This window comes from Sus scrofa, chromosome 7 (genome assembly GCF_000003025.6).
Source record: "Sus scrofa isolate TJ Tabasco breed Duroc chromosome 7, Sscrofa11.1, whole genome shotgun sequence".
NCBI classification, from domain to species: Eukaryota; Metazoa; Chordata; class Mammalia; order Artiodactyla; family Suidae; genus Sus; species Sus scrofa.
In genome coordinates this window covers 9813126-9831775 of record NC_010449.5, presented here as the reverse complement: position 1 = coordinate 9831775, position 18650 = coordinate 9813126, and the positions used below count along the sequence as shown (strand labels likewise).

The 18650-nt window shown below is 52.1% G+C and overlaps 1 protein-coding gene across 3 annotated transcripts in view; it reads left to right on the top strand.

Moving 5' to 3' along the window:
• Positions 1–18650, top strand: part of GFOD1 (glucose-fructose oxidoreductase domain containing 1) — a 118630-nt gene that overhangs the window by 22503 nt on the left and 77477 nt on the right. Inside the window, exon 1 of one of the 3 annotated variants that reach the window (XM_013977434.2) lies at positions 13360–14486. The exons of the other annotated variants lie outside the window; for them this stretch is intronic. The gene's annotated coding sequence lies outside the window, so the exon portion shown is untranslated. Of the gene's footprint in view, positions 1–13359; positions 14487–18650 lie in introns of those variants that run through there. 3 annotated transcript variants of the gene reach the window in all.

Genomic DNA, 18650 nt, shown 5'->3' with positions numbered 1-18650 from the left:
GTTTGGTGGGAAGGCTGTTTACTTAAGAGAGAGAGAGTGTGTGTGTGTGCACACATGCATGCGTGCATCCCCACAGGCAATGTGCCCTTGACGGCGTGGGGTTTTTTCCCTTTGAAGTCACTGCTGAGAGCACATCTGTATGGGTAGCTGCTGCAACCAGCTCTCAAACTAGTAATTCAGTGGGGTTTGGTGTGACTTCTGGCCCAAATGGATCAGCGCGGTGGGTGTTAGGGGTTCGTTTTTTCTGCAGGTGCCTCCTTAAGCAGGTTGCCCACCGTTGCTCTAAGAGAGATGTGGTTTTGCCCAAGAATGACTGCCCTGCCAGCAGCAGATCAAAGGGATATTCACTCCAAGCATCTACAGGCCAGAACTGGTTCTGGGGACCGCTTAAAGGAGGCTGGTATAGACAGCGTCACCCTGTCACGCTTGGGCAATCGTCTGGGTGGCGCCACTTTTCATGCCAGCGTCTGCCCCAGGTGGGGCCCCTCACCTTTCCTACCAGGGAGAGCACGTGATGGGAAAAAACTGGCGGGGGGGGGCGGGGGGGAGCCTGGTGTGACTGCTCCTGCCCCGGGCAGAGGAATTGGTGGGCTTCATCGGGGTTTATTACGATAAACTTGGGGGGTTTGGAAGGAAAATATCTCTGGTTACTCCTCCCATCTTTTCTCGCTGTTGCCTCCCAACTCAGATGACCAAATCCGGGCCATGTGGCCACATGAAGCGGTGCAATAATATCATCCTGTGCCGTCCACGGGGATTACAGAAGCAAAGAAGGCAGGGCCGGCAGAGGAAAAGGTGCTGATGAAGGCAGGGTCTGTGTCCACGTAGGACGTGTTTGGGTCACTCTTCCAGGGAGGCGCCTGTCTTTCCCAGAGCTAATTTACGCTTGGTTTCAGTGTTTGACAGGCAATAACGATGGGTGGGGTTCCCGGGATCCAGCCTAAACTGAGAGCTTCTTTGTATCATAGAGAATCCTGCTGGCTCCTCTTTACAGAAGGTTTGAGGCCAGGACAGTGGCTGGGCGGGACCCAGGTTTTGCCTTCCATTTGCTGACAGTGCCTATTGACCTTTTTTTTTCTCTTTCCTAAACATTTTTAGGCAGACAGGAGACCTAATGGAATCCTCTTCCTGATACTAACTCACTTTGTAGCCTGACGGTCTCTTAACGTTGCTGCTCTTATGATATGAGGGGTTTGTGCACAAAGATTCTCAGGCCTGGGAAGGTTTCGAACACCCTGGTGCACAGTCTGCATCCCAGACCAATCACGTCAGCATCTTTGAGGCTAGCAGCTTGGAACTGGTATTTTTAAAAGCTTCTCGAAGTGCTTCTCAAACTTTAATGCAGTATCTACCACCCGCGTATCTTGTTAAAATGTAGATTCTGGTCCCATAGGTCTGAGGCAGGGATTCTGCATTTCTAATAAGATGCCAGGGGACACCAACCCCACGGGTTTATAGACCAGGCTTTGAAAAACAAGATTTAGAATCTAAATCTTAACCACGGTTCAAGGCACAAGAATTATGGGCCACAAAAATGTGGCACCAGGAATCTACTGCAGAAACGAGCCTGGAAGAAGCAGCAATTATTTTGGCAGCGGAAATCAGGGTTGCTGCACAGAGGAGGTGGCTTTTGCGAGACCCTTGAACCAATGAGGAGGCTTTTGGACTGTGAGTGTGTCTAAGTCTAGGAAACTTTTGTTTCTCCAGAGAAACCGACCAGTAGGCTGTGTGTTTGTGTGTATTTGTGTGCATGTATGCACTTGACCCTTGAGCAAAGTAAGGGTTGTGGCGCTGACTCTCTGCATAGTCGAAATCTGCACGTAACTTATGGTCGGCCCTCCGTATCCACCGTTCTCTGAATCTGTTGCTTGGCCTACGGCAGATTGTGTAGTACCGTTAAGGGTTTAGCTATTGAAAAATCTCCATATACGCGAACCCACATAGTTTAAACCCGCATTGATCGAGTGTCCTCTATATATTATGTGTGTATATGTCTAATGTGTATGTATGAATGAGAGAGAGATGTAAGAAATTGGCTTGTGCACTTGTGGATGCTGGCAAGTCTGAAACCTGCAGGACAGGACAGCAGGCTGGAGACCCAGGGAAGAGCTGATGTTGCAGTTCAAGTGTGACGTCCATCTGTTGGCAAAAGTTCCCTCTTCTTAAGGAGAGAGCTGTCTTTTTCTACTGGGGGCCTTCAACTGATTGGACGAGGCCCACCCTCAGTATGGAGGACAGTGTGCTTTACTCAGAATCTGCTGATTTATTTATTTTTTATTTTTCTTTCTTTCTTTTTTTTTTTTTTGTCTTTTGTCTTTTTAGGGCCGCATCCATGGCATATGGAGGTTCCCAGGCTAGGGGTCTAATCAGAGCTGTTGCTGCCGGCCTATGCCACAGCCACAGCCACAGCACCGCTGGTTCTTTAACCCCCCCGAGCAAGGCCAGGGGTCGAACCTGCAACCCCATGGTTCCTCGTCAGATTCATTTCCGCTGCACCATGACGGGAATGCCTGCTGATTTAAATGTTAATCTCATCCAAAAAGTACTTTCACAGCAACATCTAGAATAATGTTTGACCAAATATCTAGGTATCATCTCCTAGCCAAGTTGACACGTAACATTCACCACCACACGAAGGAAAGCACATTCCAGTTGCTTTTGGCCTCCGTGAACGACTGAGCTGCAGCCAGAGTGGGAGGAGCTCATGTTCCAAGGGAGCAAGAATGATTTCAGGCATTTCTTCTGCATCTTTGCTGTTGATAATCTGACAAACCTCGTTCAGCTGTAAACGGAGCAGAGCCGGACTTCACAAGCCGCAGCATTGGCGCCAGCTCGGCTGTGAGTCTGTCCGTCCACCCTCTCCTTTTCCCCTGCCCGTGTGGGTCCTGGAGCCCAGACGAGCATCTGGGTCCTTCCTTGCCTGGCTCCATGCCCAGGGGAAATGGATTAACAGGGCAACGCATGCAGGAAGAATCCGGTCTGGAGGGAAACCGTGTGTGATGCCGTGGGGCAGACACTCAGCCTTAGTCTCTGTGACTGCAGGGGAAAGTGGGGTGAAAGCACCCAGATATCTGCAGACAGCACACTGTAGCGTGCAGGGGGTCTGATTGGACCCTGACCCACAGGAAGAAATAGCTTTCACGTCATGGCCCAGTAGATACACAACCATACATATAGCGATATAGAGAAGAGCTACGTGCTCGTGAAATAAAATTGAATCAAATTGGGGAGTTCCCGTCGTGGTGCAGAGGAAACAAATCCGACTAGGAACCATGAGCTTGCAGGTTCGATCCCTGGCCTTGCTTAGTGAGTTACGGATGTGGTGTAGGTTGCAGACGCGGCTCGGATCTGGCATTGCTGTGGCTCTGGCGTAGGCTGGTGGCTGCAGCTCCGATTGGACCCCTAGCCTGGGAACCTCCATATGCCGTGGGTGTGGCCCTAAAAGGACCAAAAAAGACAAAAAAAAAAAAAGAAATTGAAAAAGTCTTATCACCTGGCACTTCCCCTTTTGTCACTGGCACATGAAGTTCTGGGGTATTTTCTGTTCTCCTCTGTTTCATGAAGAAAAGCTGCCCTGTCCCAGTGACCCAGTTTCGCAGTGCTTAATGGAGGCATACCTCTGCTGAAATCCAGACCCAAACCCTGCTGCAGTGGAAGGACCTTGGGGCATCCTGCCATCTGAAGGGGCGCCGTCCCGCAGAACTTTCTGTGATGATAGGAGTGGTTTGCTCTGCGCTGTCCAGCACCAGAGCCCCTGGCCCCATGCGGCTGTGGAGCACGTGCCATGTGGCTCATGCAAATGAGGAACTGAATTTTACATTTCATTCCATTTTAATGCATTGACATGAAAGCAGCCGCACATGGCTGGTGGCTCCGGTAATGGGCAGCACAGATTGGGACACTGCCCTGCTCTTACCTAACTAGCTGTGCAGTCCTGTGCCCCCACCCTCTGCACACCCACGAGGCTGCTAGCTCCATCTTTCTAGAGTCAGGTGGTCTGGAAGGCCAGGCTGACGACTTACTGGGGGCCTACAGGTAATTAAGTGCCCTGGACGGCGTTACAGATCATGGGCTTTGCATTTTTAAATGGTCCTTAAGAAAGCTTTTCCTTCTTCCCTTTCAGTGGCTTAACTGCTCACCCACGTACCTGCATGGGTTGAAAAGAGAGATGCTTTCTGCTTAATGAAACCTTAGCAGCCCGTCTCCGCTGACTTGCTGAGCTCCGGGTGGCATTTGTGACCTGAACCCCAGGTGCTTGGCTTCCATTGGTTGCTTTCTTTGCTTCCTTCTCGTGAGGAGGAAACCTCTCTCTGGACAGGTGTCATGGGACAGCGGGAATTGGGGTGCAGAGGTTAACCATCAGGCTGGAGTCTTGTTTCGTTGCTGTTGTTGTATGGGGTTGGCAAAGCGAGTGAGCCCATTTGAGGTTTGGGGTGCAGAATGTGTTTAAACTCTGGTTGGAATTGGAAAAGACATTACTCCAGTGAGCTCAGAGCCCTGCTGGAAAAAATTAAGGGACCTGGGAAAGGATGGGGGCAGAGGGGTGGTTGCTTCCTAAAGTTCCGGTAATAAGAGTTGACCTTGACTGAGGTGGGGTGTGGCGGGGCCCACAGCTCAGCTTATTTACTTTTCACAAAGCCATGTCTTGTCCCAGGCAGGCCCCCTGCAGTGACCAGGCTGAAGGTGGAGCTGGTGGAGAAGCTCCAGCCTGTTGCTTTGTGCTGCGCACAGACGCAAGCTGACACATTCTGCCCAGTTTGTTTGGGCTCCAATGGGAGGGGTAAAAAGAGGGACAGAAATTCTAGGAAGAGCCCGACCTTATGACTCCCAGACACTGGGATCAAAATAACCAGCCCCGGACGGGAATTAAATGACCCAGGCTGCCAGGGGCATTTCTAGTTTGCTGGTTGTTTTGTCTGTGTATAGATCATGACAGGAGTTTCAAAATGGTCCAGCGACGGCACCGAGGAGCTCTGTCAGGTCCCAGCGCACATAGATGCAACCGTTTTTGTTAGAAATACAGTATTTGTCATGTGTCAGGCATCTCACCTCACTCTTAGCACCACACTCTGAGGAAGTGATGGTCTTGGTTTATAGATGGAGAAGCAGAGAGGTTAAGTAACTTGCCCCGTGTCACACAGCCAGGAGTCAGCAGAGTCAGAACCCAGATCTGCCGTTTGGGCTTGAAGCTGCTGTGCTGCTTCTCAGCTTCAGGCCGGACAGGCTGACGGTGGCCTGCCGAGCCCAGAATATTGGTGAGTCATTGCACCATGCTTGGTACACACAGATGGTTCATGAGGCACATGTGGGCATCCTTGATGCCCGTCTTCTGGGAGCTGGGAGGGCCGGCCCCCTGCTCACCGGCTCGCTTGGTGGGGGCTGAGCCTGGCTGGTGTGTTTTCTGGGAAGAGCTGAGTCTGGGGCTAAGTGGAGCCGTGGAGAAGGAGCCTTTTTTCTCTCTCAAGTCCAAGAGAGGGAATTCAGGGTGAAGGAGAGAGTGTACCCCATGCATAGCAGATAAAGGGGAAAAGACCAGCACACCCCTCACTAATTCAGCTGACAGGAAGCAGCTGCCGAGGGAGGAATGGCGATGTGAGGGCACAGTGGTACTGCCCTGCTCTGGAGGGTGGGAGGTGTGAGCTGACAGTGGATGGAAAAACAGGGCCGGGGGGGGGGGGGGGGGGTGGTGGGGGGGGAGGCTGCCCCCTGGCTCATCACAGCCCCCTGAGGCTGTGTGGCGGAATCACAGCTGTGGTGGCTCTGCAGTCTTGGGACATCTCAGAGGGTATGGGGGCATGGGTCGGCCAGGGCTGGGTGTGTGAGGGCAGATGCTCCCCATCCCTGTGGAACCGGGGCATCCTTGCTCCTCCCCAGCTGCTCTAGCTCAGTGAAGAGCCAGTGTGGGGGGCAGAAGGTATCAGTCATCATCACGGGAGCAGCATCGATGGGGCCCCCCATACACAAGGCACTGGACCAGCGGCTGCAAAGAAGACTCCAGACATGAGGAGGAGGTGCCTTTGCCTCCAAAGAGTCACGTTGGGAGATCAAAAGTAGACCTGATACAAAAACAGAACAGAAAAAACCCCCAAATAAAACAGAAACCGTCAGAGTCAAAATTTGAACGTGCCATTTGGCTTCGCCTGCCAGGTAATTCTTGGTTTAGACTGAAGGGTGTTGTCAAAGGAGCCCAAGCGAATGACTTTAGAGCGCTGAGGGCGGGGCCCGTGGAAGCTCTGTGGTCATTTTTTCTGCTGAGCCGCCTCTCAACTTCAAGCATGACAAGTTCAAGGGGCCTGCTGTGCCCCAGGGCGTTTGTGACTCATTGTGTGCCATCGATGTCCCTGGAACCCAGAGCTGCCGGTGTGACCGGTGCCACCACCCAGAGGTGGGAACCAGAACCTAAGGGCCGAGGCTGGTGTTGGCCAGAGAATGATGGAATTCCTTTTCTCTCCCCAAACTCGCATCCAACACCAGTAATTTGTGGCCGTGGGGGAGGCCCGCTAGAATCGCCGAAGTTGGGCTCAGCAATGACTCAACACATGTTTATTTCAAATCTGGGGGAGGCAGAGTGCGGTGCGGTCCCTGCGCTCAAAGCGCTGCCAGCCCCTCAGCCTGTAGGATGGGTTAGGCGGCTGGAAGGGAAGCGAGCATCCTTCTGAACCACTGACCCCAGTCTGAGCTCCAGGAATCATATGTGGAACCTCTGCTGTTGCCTGGATAGATAATTCTTGGTTTAGACTGAAGGCTGTCGTCGAAGGAGCCCAGGCGAATGACGTTAGCGCACTGAGGGCGGGGCCTGTGGAAGCTCCGTGTTCATTTTTTCTCGCGAGAACTGGCCGGCGGCCGCTTGCAAAGAACCTGCGTGAGAGAGTCCGGTGTGGAAGTACACCGAGGGTGTCTTCCCTCCTCTGAGGCCCATCCAGCTGCAGGTGTTTGTAACAGACGGGAGTACCTGCTCTCCATCAATAATCAATAATCCTCCTGGCATAGGAGAAGTATCCAGTGTATCCAGTGTAAGTCATCCAGACTCAGCCTCTAGTCCCAGCTCCTTCATTCCCTGGGCCGTGCCTTTTTTTTTTTTTTTTTTTTTTCTGCATCATTTTCTCACAGTGTTATGAGGATCCTGGGTTGGGGTTGGACGAGAGGCTTGTTAAAAATGGGACCTCTTGGCCCTTACCCTCTAGTATTGGGAACTGGTGGGTGGGGGAGCCAGGTTCCTTGGTTGGCTCTTTGCTGGCGCAGCCTTATCCATCATCACCTCCGAACGTTGACCGAGCACCTGCTGTCTGTCCGTCGGGCGGTTTCACACACTGTCGTACTTGGTAGAGACCGTTCGCCATCTGAGGCTCTGGAAAATTACAGGAAATCTGGGTCACCTCTCAAAGCCCCGGCGGGTTCCCCTTTGCTTCTGGCAAGTTTGACTCAGGATCGATGGGAGGGAGCACGTCAGGACGTTAAGCTCCCCTGGTCCGTCTTTCTCACTCTCCATTGCGGGACGGCTGTGTTTTTGGTCTGCACAGCTGTGTGCTGTGGGCAGTGTTGCCCCTTTCACTTTGTGGTTATGTCAGAAAAACCCACCTTCGCTTTTTCCCCTGTGGGTCACTAAAGTCGCTTCTTCTGCATGGGAACAGGGAGAAGTGGGACCATTCCCACATGTGTCAGCAGAAGGAGTACCTTGCACCGTGCTCCCCAAACTCCTCGGCTGGGGTCCTCCAGAGTGGGGGTGGGGCATAGCCCAGTGGCTTCCTGCAGGGACAGTCCCATTTCTGAGGTCTCCTGTTCTTACTTGAAAAATTCATGTGAACTTTCCATTCTACTCGACAGTGTCCCTGTGATTGTCTGAATATGAAAACTTTTATTCCCGGGAGGCTACCATATGCCTGGTGTGGGTGGGGTGGGGCGGGCTGCAGGCGCCCCAGTCCAGGAAGCACAAGACCTAACAATCTGTTCAGGATTGGTCATGGGCAGCAAGAGAGCCACCGAGCTCTGCCTGTAGATTTATTCAGATTCTTGATTCCTTCTAGAAAGGGTGAGAGTTTGGCTGCAGTACGTAGGTTACAAGTTAAGGTGTATTTCTGTTAGTGGGAATGTAAGTTGGTGCAACCACTATGGAGAACAGTATGGAGCTTCCTCAGAAAACTAAAAATAGAATTACCGTATGATCCAGCAGTCCCACTGCTGGGAATGTATCCACATAAAACTATAATTCAAAAAGATACATGCAACCCTGTGTTCATAGCAACACTGTTCACAGTAGTCAAGACATGGAAACAACCGAAACATCCATCGACAGATGAATGGATAAAGAAGAGGTGGTACATATATACAATGGAATCTTAGCCATAGAAAAGAAGGAAATAAGGCCATTCACAGCAACAAGGATGCAACTATAGATGATCATGCTAAGTGAAGTAAATCAGTAAGAGAAAGACAGATACCAGATGATACTTATATGTGGAGTCTAAAATATGGCACAAACCCATCTACCAAACAGAAACAGACTCACAGACATGGAGAACAGACTTGTGGTTGCCAAGGGGGGGGAGGGAGAAGGAGGAGGGATGGACAGGGAGCCTGGGGTTACTAGATGCAAACCATTACATTTAGAATGGATAAGCAATGAGGTCCTACTGTGTAGCACAGGGAACCATATCCAATCTCCTGGGTTAGACCATGATAGAAAAGAGTATAAACAAGAACATACGTGTGTGTCACTGAGTCACTTTGCTGAACAGCAGAAATTGGCACAACATTGTAAGTCCGCTATAATAAAAAAAAAAATTAAGGTGGAAGTTCTCTTGTGGCTCAGTGGAAAGGAACCCAACTAGTATCCATGAGGATTTGGGTTCAATCCCTGGTCCTGTTTAGTGGGTTAAGGATCCAGGGTTGCCGTAAGCTGCGGCAAGTTTGCAGACGCAGCTTGGATCTTCTATGTGCCACACTCTTGGCCCTAAAAAAAAGAATGTATATTTAAAAGTGGAACAGGGGAGTTCCCGTCGAGGCTCAGTAGTTACCGAACCTAAGAACGATGAGGTTGCGGGTTCGATCCCTGGCCTTGCTTAGTGGGTTAAGGATCTGGCGTGGCTGTGGCTGTGGCGTAGGTTGAAGACTCAGCTCGGATCCTGAGTTGCTGTGGCTGTGGTGTAGGCTGGCAGCCGTAGCTCTGATTCGACCCCTGGCCTGGAAATCTCCATATGCCACAGGTGTGGCCCTGAAAAGCAAAAAAAAAAAAAAAGGGGGGGGAATAAACCTACTCTGTCATGACAATTCTTGTTAACATTTTTTAAAAGCTAAACCATCCTATAGGAAGCCTCGTGCCCTCTCGACCCTTTGGGGTCCTGCTGTGAGGCAGGTGGGTGCACATGGACCACTCCTGAAACCCACATCCATCGTGGATGAGGCAGTTCTGGGGTGAGGGGGCTTCCCCGGGACGGAGCTGGGCTGAACCAGGAGAGTCCCAGCCTTCAGGCCTGCCATGCCACAATGGTGCCCAGCAGCATTTCCAGAGTGTGGATCTTCTGCAGTGGTCACGCTAGGAGAATGGTCCCATGAAACTCCCATGGTGTCTATTTGGAATTGCTGCCTGCAGAGGGCTGACCAGGCAGACGTTACCCCACGACTGACCGGGCCAGTGGGTGAGGGTGCTTGGGATGGGCCATCTCCCCTCCCTTTCAGTCGGTTCTGGTGGGCCGGTGTAGACACAGAAGCGCGGGAGATAACGGCAGTTTGACCTTCTGTGAGCCTTCTCATCCTCTGTGTGGCCTTTGTGTGGTGTCCGAGCCAAATGTGGCCGGGGAATTTATCTCTCTTCTGTGTGGGCATCCTCGGCTCAAGCAGGATGCACGGTGGCCCGGGTGGGGCACAGCCAATGGGCAGGACCCTGGCTTGCTCCTGTTTAGGGTGAGGGTGCCCCTTCGCCTGCACTGCAGTTTCAGAAGATTCCCTTTCAATCTGTGGTGTGGTTTCAGGAGGATTTTCTCTTTAGAAGGAACACGCATTTGCATGGTGGGCGTCTCTACCCCCCTCATTCAGGTCAGGGACCCAATTGCTTTCCCGCCCACAGCAGCCTCCCTGCCTGGGCCAATTCTCTGGTTTTCCACGGCGTCCGTGAGTGGGGCTGGCTTCCCTCTCAGGAAACAGAACCCCAATGGGCGTCTGGAATTACCAAGGTGATTTAGCGATAGGGCCTTCTGAGTGAGCTAAGCTGGGGGTAAAACTCAGTCCGGATGGGGTCAGAAACCTGAGCCCCCTCCCTCCCCCCGCCAGGCACCTCTCGGGTGCAGCTGCTCATTGCCAAGCTTCCAGCATCCCTAAGGAGGCGTGTGCCGCTTGGATGCTGTCCAGGACCTGGCAGGAGCAGCCGGGGACGTGTGTGTGTGTGTGTGTGTGTGTGTGTGTGTGTGTGTGTGTGATGGGCACACATGCACAAAGGCTCAGTTCAGAGGACCTCAGATGACTCAACCCTACACTTTAGCGGGAGCCACCAGATCCGCTGGTGTAAAATCTCACCAAATGCACTTATCATCTGCTTGAGGTTTTTCCTATCAGGGCAGCAGAGGGGAGGTTTGCCGTGAGTGACAGTGGGGGGAGGAAGCCAGGTCCTGAGGTCTGAGGTGCCCCTCTCTCTTCTCCCAAACCCCCGCCCCCGCGCTGGTGCCCCCAGTAGAGCCATCTCTGTCCCAGCCTTGCAGTTCCCAGAGGGGCTGGCAGGCGTTGGCATCCATCCCCAGCTGTCACCTCTGAGTCATGAGCAGCCGAGGCCTGTGGGAGGTGGGGAGCCCAGCAGTGGCCTCACACAGCGGAGAGGGAAGTTCCTGCTTTGTGGGGACACGTGAGCGTGACAGCACATGTGCTCATGGAAGCGGCTCGTGTGGTTGTTAGTCACTCTAGGGAGCGAGTGGGTAGCGTGGAAATGTGTCTTTTCTTGGTTTCTTGTTTTCTTGGTTTCTTTTCCATTGGTTTTAAAAGAAGTAGTCACTGAAAGGCCAGGAAGTAGGATTTGGGGACGAGCCAGTGAGCAAGAAGCCCCACTAGTGTCCTGTGTCCCGCGCCCTCGCGTCACCCTATCAGCTCCTGTGTCACTGCAGCACCATCCCTGACAAGGAGACGCTGGCCCTGCTGGCTCCAGGCTGCCTCTTTTATTAGCCTGATGGGCTTCTGAGTTTCCCAGGCCTGCCCTATCAAAGTAACCGCACACCGAGCTGCTTCAATGGCAGAAATTCATTTCCTCTGGGTCCCTGAGCCTGGGAGGCTGAGATCAAGGTGCTGGCTGGGCTGGTTCCTGGTGGGGGGTGGGGGTGGGGGCAGAATCTGCTCCTGGCCTCCCCCACCCCCCCTCCAGCTTCTGGTGGGCCCCTGGCCATCTTTGTCACTCTTTGGCTTCTAGAGCATCCACCATCTTTGTGTTCCTGTTGAGTGGTGCTCTCCCTGGGCGTGTGTCTGTCTCGGTGGTATCAGGACAGCAGTCATGTTGGGTTAGGACCCAGGCAGTGACCCCTTTTAGCCTGATGGTCTGCACAGACCTCCTTCCCAAAGAAAGTCACCTTCACAGGTACGGGGGTTGGGACATCAGCATCTTTGGTGGAGGAGGGGAGAGCCCAGTTCGACCCGTAAGAGGGGCAACACGGCATGGGAGCATGGGTCATGGGGTCCAAGCGCTTGGGATTGAAAGCTGTGTGGCTACTGGATGTGTGTCTTTGGGCAGGGTGTCAGCCTTGTTTCCATACAGTAAACTCGGCAAAAAAAAAAAAAAAAAAAAAAAAGGTTGATCCACTGAAAGTTCTTTAAGCCACATCTGGCACATGTAGCTCTCGCTCAGTGTACGTTGCTTCCACTCTTACCTCTGCCGTGTCACTTGCTTGTTTAACGTTATCATGGCTTGTGTTATTGAGGGTGCTTTCAAAAGGGTGAATGGAAAGATGGGAGCACCTGAATTCTTTAGATTCAGACATCTTCCAAAGACGAGGTAATTGTTCCCTGCAGGCAGTTTGCAAGGAGCCATTGTGTTTGGAGTATTGAAAAAAAAGAAAAACACGAAAAACTGTCTTTGGAATTAGGTTTATTCATTTAACAAACATTTATTCAAGCCTTGCTATGCACAGAACACTTTGCTACGTGCTAAGGTGGATGAAAGGAATGACTAAGATAGTATCTCTGGATTTTAAGGCGCTTGCAGCCAGCAAGAGGCAGGCCTAGGCGGTAACACGCGTTCTGCGTGGAGCCGCGCCTGACTTAACCTGTGTAATCCGCAGAATAACCTGATGAGATGGATCCAGGGCTATGCGCCCTAATCCTCATCCCTGGCCTTCCCCTCTTTAGACTCCCTTCATCTAGGAAAAAAAAAAAAAAAACCGAAAAATTCAGGTCTGAAAATTGAATTTTTTTCTTGGATTTCTTGGTGCAAACTCATTTAATTTCAGAACCTGAGCTGAACAGATGTGAGGCAATTCCTGGTTTAAGTGTTTTTCCTGCATCCTGTGACTGTTCACACATTTCTCTGCAGAAAAGCATGGGCGTGATATGTAATATCCAGGAAGTGCCCCCTAGCGCCGTTTTCACATCTGGGGCTCCGGGGCCAGAGATTTTGGCAGAGGGATTGGTGGGGGGTGCTGTTCAATTAGACATTTTACAGACAAGGAACCCCAAGGTGGAACTCTGTGCTCAGATCTCAAAGCTTCGAAGGCTTGTCATCGGCCTTCAGAGCTGCGAGCCTGGCACGGGCTGGGCCACTGCAAGCTTCTGAGGTTGGAGGCTCAGGACTGGGCAGGCGCTGAGGGCAGACATCTTACCCAATGGGCCCTGCCATCCCTGGCCTCCCCGTCTCTAGCCTCCCTTAATCTAGAACATTCCCACAGCAGTGCTTTCTCATAGTGAAGAAGTGAACTGTGCGGGCCTGGGTCACCCGGGCCTCCCATGGGCATTGACGCCTGTTTTGCTTCTGCGTCTTGGGCACCAGCTCCAGGAGCTCAGGCCTCCACATTGCAGTGTGTTTCTGTCTCTCAGGCCTGTGAGTCAAGGCTCGGGGCCTGGTCAGTGTCAGAGGCCGGGAGAGTCAGGGGCTGGGTGGGAGCTACCATCGGGGTACACAGTCTCTCTTGGAGCCCCAGATGGAACCGGTTCAGCCTTGGGAAGGATTCGAACCTGGGGCCTAGGGGATCAGGGAGCTTCCTGTCTTGTTTCCCATCTGATCTTCGTGTTTTTTTTGTTTTGTTTTTGCTTTTTAGGGCCACACCCGCTGCGTATGGAGGTTCCCAGACTAGGGGTTGAATCGGAACTGTGGCTGTTGGCCTACACCACAGACACAGCAACCTAGGATCTGAGCTGCGTCTGCGACCTATACCACAGCTCATGGCAATGCCGGATCCTTAACCCACTGAGCGAGGCCAGGGATCGAATCCGCAACTTTGTGGTTCCTAGTTGGATTTGTTTCCACTGTGCCATGACGGGAACTCCTGAGCTTCTTTCTTTTACTGCTGACTTTTCCCATTTCCTGATCTGGGCGTTAGAAATCAGCCACCACCACCGAAACCTGACCTTATGTCTCCTGGTTTAAGAGAGTAGCCAGACGGAGCCAGACTCCCTTCAGTCCTGTTCAAACCCCCAGGGGTCTGCTCCCCTTCTGTGTGTGAGACTGAACAACTTGGGGGGGCAGGGTCTGTTTAGGAAAACATCACGTGAGGCACCTTCCCTCCAGGTGGATTTGATCTGGGATCATCGGTGACTTTGGGGGACCCTCCACCCCAGACCTTAGTCCTTACTGCCCAGGCCTGATGCTGCCTGTCCCGTTGCTGATTTGCAGTTGGCTGTCTTGGGGTGACATCCCAGCCTGTTTGCTTGGGGCCAAGGGAAGCTGTTTGGCCTTTGGCTGCCCTTGTCCCCAAGCTCCTGGCCTCAAACTGAGGGGTCTCTGGAGCCATCACACCGCCACCTGTTCGGCAGCTGTGAGGCGGGCTTTGCTGATGCAGTGTCAAGCCACCTGCATGCGGGCCCCCATTGACGGGGATGCACGAGGCTGGACTTTTGCGCTCCGTGGCCTCTTGTTCACCAGGACTCAGCTGCTGCCTGCCCTCCCCTGACCTCCCCAGGCCTGGCCACATAGCCAGACTGCCCCCTGGGCTCAGGCCTCCACATTGTGGTTTGTTTCTTGCCTCTCAGGCCCGTGAGTCCTGGCTGAGGGCCATGGATCAGGGCCCGGTCAGTGGCCGAGGCGGGGAAGAGTCTGGCAGAGGAAGAGAAGCTTTCAAACGCAGACATCTTCTGGGCAAGTCATGTTCCTGCCCTAAGGGTCTCTTTCCTCATCTGTGTCCTAAGGGGAATGAACCAGATGTTCTCTCAGGGCCCTTCCGGTTCTGAGAAATTCTCTGATGTCCATTAGGCCTCCGGCAAGAGTTGCCAAGAGTGTGCAGAGAAACATGGCAGCTGCTGGAGAGGAAGGCACAGATGTTGCGGTGGGCCGGCCCGCAGATGAGAGGCACTTTAAAGTCAAGGTTGGTAAAAACCTCAGCAGGGAGGACCTGGGCAGCTGTGGTCTGGGATTCACACACCTCGGCCTGAAACTCAGTGACGCGCCGTGCAGGCCCGAGACTGCTTGGCTTTGAAAGGCCCGCCTGCCAGGCTGACCTTTGGCAGGTGTCTGGGAGCTTGGCTGGTCAGCAGGTCCCTACACTGATAAAAACTTTCCCTAAGCAATAACCAGGCTTCACTGTGCCTGTTTGTGCAAACAGTGCGGTGTACACTGACCATCAGCTTTCCTTCTGGGCGTCTGGAACGTTGGCATATGCCAGACAGAAGGTACCTGTGTGGCCAGCTTCTAGGAGAAACTCTGAACACTACCTCTGATGGGTTTGTTCTCTGGATGACGCTGCTTCCCACCTGTGGCCGCAGTTAAGGCTGAAGGAGTTCAGTGCATGTGATTGACTCCACCAAGAGAGGACTCTTAGAAACTTGTGCCCGGTTTCCCACGTGCCTTTCGCTTTTTCCTGGTTTTGCTGAGTTTTCTTTCATTGTGGTCATCGGAGCCGTGTATACTACTATGTGCTGCGACCCAGGGATCTTCCCACCAGCTCACCTTCTACCAAGCCTGGGGGTGGCCTTGGGGACCTCCATGCTCATGGACCTTAACGTGACTGAGAGCAAATGAGGCCACAGTGCAGTGTAGTCCCTCGGTGCTAACTCACGGCAACACAGGTTTCAGTTCGTCTGTTTGTGCTAAGAGGCCCTTGAGCTTAAATGTGGAGACTATTGCTTCCTTAGCGCACATGTCCCCACCAGCCACACAGAGAATCCGGAAGTTGCCCTGTCCATTGAGAGGCCAGATCACTCGTGGTCCAGGTTTAAAAAAAAATCTGCAAGGAATGATGGGCTCGACATTCCAGAATAAGAAGGGAATTTTCTGAAACAGAATTTGGCTGGCGCGCTTTCTCATCAGGGCAATTCTGGCAGCGAGAGTCTTTAGCAAATGAGGTTGCAGATTCCCTAGAGCTGTGTCAGAGTCTGATATAGGTTAGGAAAAAAATTATGGATGGAGGAAGGATCACTGGAGAGGAAATGTAAGGTCTTAACCTCAGCATCTTTAGACTGTTGATGTGACCTTTGAAACCACATCGCTTTTCCTGAATGCCTTGGGAAAGCATTCTGTTCAGAATAGTTCTGTTCTAGGGGGTGGGGGCAAAGTCTTGCACCCTTAGTGGCGAGCACTGTGCATCTGTAAGTCAGCAGAGAAGAGTATGAACTCTGGCGTGTGGTTGTCGTATCTCCCATGGGCCATGAGAACACAAATCACAGATCTGACCCCTTAAGCAGCTCTCTCGCCCACTTGCAAGTGGTCCTGGTGGTCCCGGATGATTGAGGACTTGTCTCTGCAAGGGCAGAAGGATCGCTCTAGCACGATTCATGTTCCAGCATTTACAATGAGCCCCGGCTTCAAAGACGCTCTTGGCTCTGTCTCCAGACGTGCCCGTGAGCAGCTGTAGGAACGGAGGCGCTGCAGGCGTCGCCCACCGGAGGGGGGTTGCTGGCAGCACAGCCATCAGAGCCGTTCTGAAAGTCTCTCCATCCCTGGCAGTTCGGTCGGGGGAGTGAGAAGACACTGACTTGACCTACACATGGCTCAGGCACGTTTTTCTTTGTCCTTAAAAGAGTGGATTCGAGGCATCGAATCACAGGAGGAGCTGCCGCAAATAATACTGGAGGAGCAAGCAGACCCTCTGCTCCCCTTGGCTTTGGTGAGGATGTCTCAGTGTTGCCATGGCAATTGGAAACTTTCACGTTCTTTTCAGAATTGTTCACAAGATCTCTATTTGGTCGAAGGCCAGAAGAGCACCCTTTGCTTGGAGCTGAAATGACAAAAAAAGAACCCGTGGGCCAGTGCTTTTCCTGCGTGTCTCCTTGGAGCGGAGAGCTGGCTGTGCCCTGCGCCCGATGCGCTGGGGGATGGGCTCGGGGAGCCCAGGCTGCTCCTCTCCCTTCTAGGGCTTCCCTCCGGGAGAAATGACTGATGGGCCCTTGCAAAGCAGAAATATAAATAAATGGAAAATGCCCGTGTACGTGAGCGCATTCCCCTCTGTGAGATGGATTGTAGCCAGACATGTGTGGCTAACGAGAGAAGTTATTAGAAAAAAGGTTTTTGAAGGAATCAAAAATCCAGGCATTCATTCACTGCCATCTCCTTGGTCCTGCCAGGGCAGCTCGCTCCCCCGCCTAACCTGCCTCTGCTCAGGGCACCAAGAGCCCCCAGGCTCACACACTAGACACTTGGAAGTCATTCTAGGTATCTCTCTCCCTCGACCCCCTAAATCCTACCAGTCACCCCAGATTTCACCCCCTCTGTTCCTCCTTGCTGCCAGTCCTGTCCCAGGTCAGGCCCTCTGCAGGGTCTTTTCTCCCCCGCCTCTTACTTGGAATTCATTTCAAGCTTACAGACAAGCTGTAAGAATAAGAATAGTGATGGAGTTCCTGTCATGGCTCAGTGATTAACGAATCCGACTAGGAACCATGAGGTTGTGAGTTCGATCCCTGGCCTTGCTCAGTGGGTTAAGGATCCGGCGTTGCTGTGAGCTGTGGTATAGGTTGCAGACGGGGCTGGGATCTCTTGTTGCCATGGCTATGGCATAGGCTGGTGGCTACAGCTCCGATTAGACCCCTAGCTTGGGAACCTCCACATGCCGAAGGTGCAGCCCTAGAAAAGACAAAAAAAAAAAAAAAATAATAATAATAGTGCAAAGAACACCATGGACCCTTTACCCGGATTCACCTACTGGTAATGTTTTATCCCTTCTGTGCCTGCCTGCTCCTCTTCTCTCTCTCTTCCCACACCCACCCACCCCTCTAATCTTTTTTTTTTTTTTTTTTTAAACCATTGGAGGGTAAGTTGCATACACCATGGCCCTTAATTCTTAGTTTTTCCAATACGTATTTCCTAAGATCTGGGGTGTCCTCTTATATAAGCACCATACATTTATCATCGTTGGTGAATTTGACACGGATACATAGCTGTGCTCCAGTCTGCCTTCCGTGTTCCGTTTCAGCCAGGTGACCTCATCACGTCTCCTACAGCGTGTCTTCCTCTCAACAGGATCCAGTCCAGGGTCAGGCACTGCCTTTGGTTGTCGTATCTTTTTTAGCCAATGTCAATGCCAATGTCTGAAACATAGTCAGGCCTTTTTTTGTCTTTTATGATATGACATTTTAGAAGAATGCAATTTCTTATTTTCAAAAAACAGAATGTCTCCCATCTGGGGTTTGTCTGGGTTTCCTCGTGGTTAAATTCAGGTTACGCATTGTGAGCAGGATTCCGTCTGGAGAAACGTGATGCCCAGGTGCCCAGCGCTATAGCGGTGATCTTAGTCACCTGCTGAGGGCGTGCCTGATTTCTCTTCTGAATATCACTACTCCTTCCATTGCAGCTAAGAAGTGATCAGTGGGGAGACTCTTTAAAACCATTTGGCGTACTGACAGCGTTTCTCCCTGGATTCAGCATCCTTCAGTGGTGTTCCTCTCTTATCCGGTCTCTGTTATGATAACTACAGAATGATGACTTTCTTTTTTTTTTTTTTTTTTTTTTTGTCTTTTTGCTATTTCTTTTTGGGCCGCTCCCATGGCATATGGAGGTTCCCAGGCTAGGGGTCGAATCGGAGCTGTAGCCACTGGCCTACGCCAGAGCCACAGCAACGCGGGATCCGAGCCGCATCTGCAACCTACACCACAGCTCACGGCAACGCCAGATCATTAACCCACTGAGCAGGGGCAGGGACCGAACCCGCAACCTCATGGTTCCTAGTCGGATTCGTTAACCACTGCGCCACGACGGGAACTCCATGAATGATGACTTTCTGACTCCAGTCTCACTGTCATCTTTTGCCTGGATCAGTGCAACAGACAGACAGGGATGCCCTCTCGATGGGCCATGCCTGCCTCTGTCCTTGCTCATCTGTCCTGAGTCTGTTCTGATTCCATCATTCCCATGTGTAAACATTTCCAGTGGCTTCCCTCCCCCTTAGGATAAATCTCAAGCCCTCCTTAGCCCCCATACCTCTTCCTCACCCTGCTCATCTTGTCCTTTATCATCTAGGCGTACTCGGCTTGTGATATTGCCTCAAATGTGTGCTGGGTTATACTTGCTATTTACTTTCTTGATCAGAATGCATTTTCCC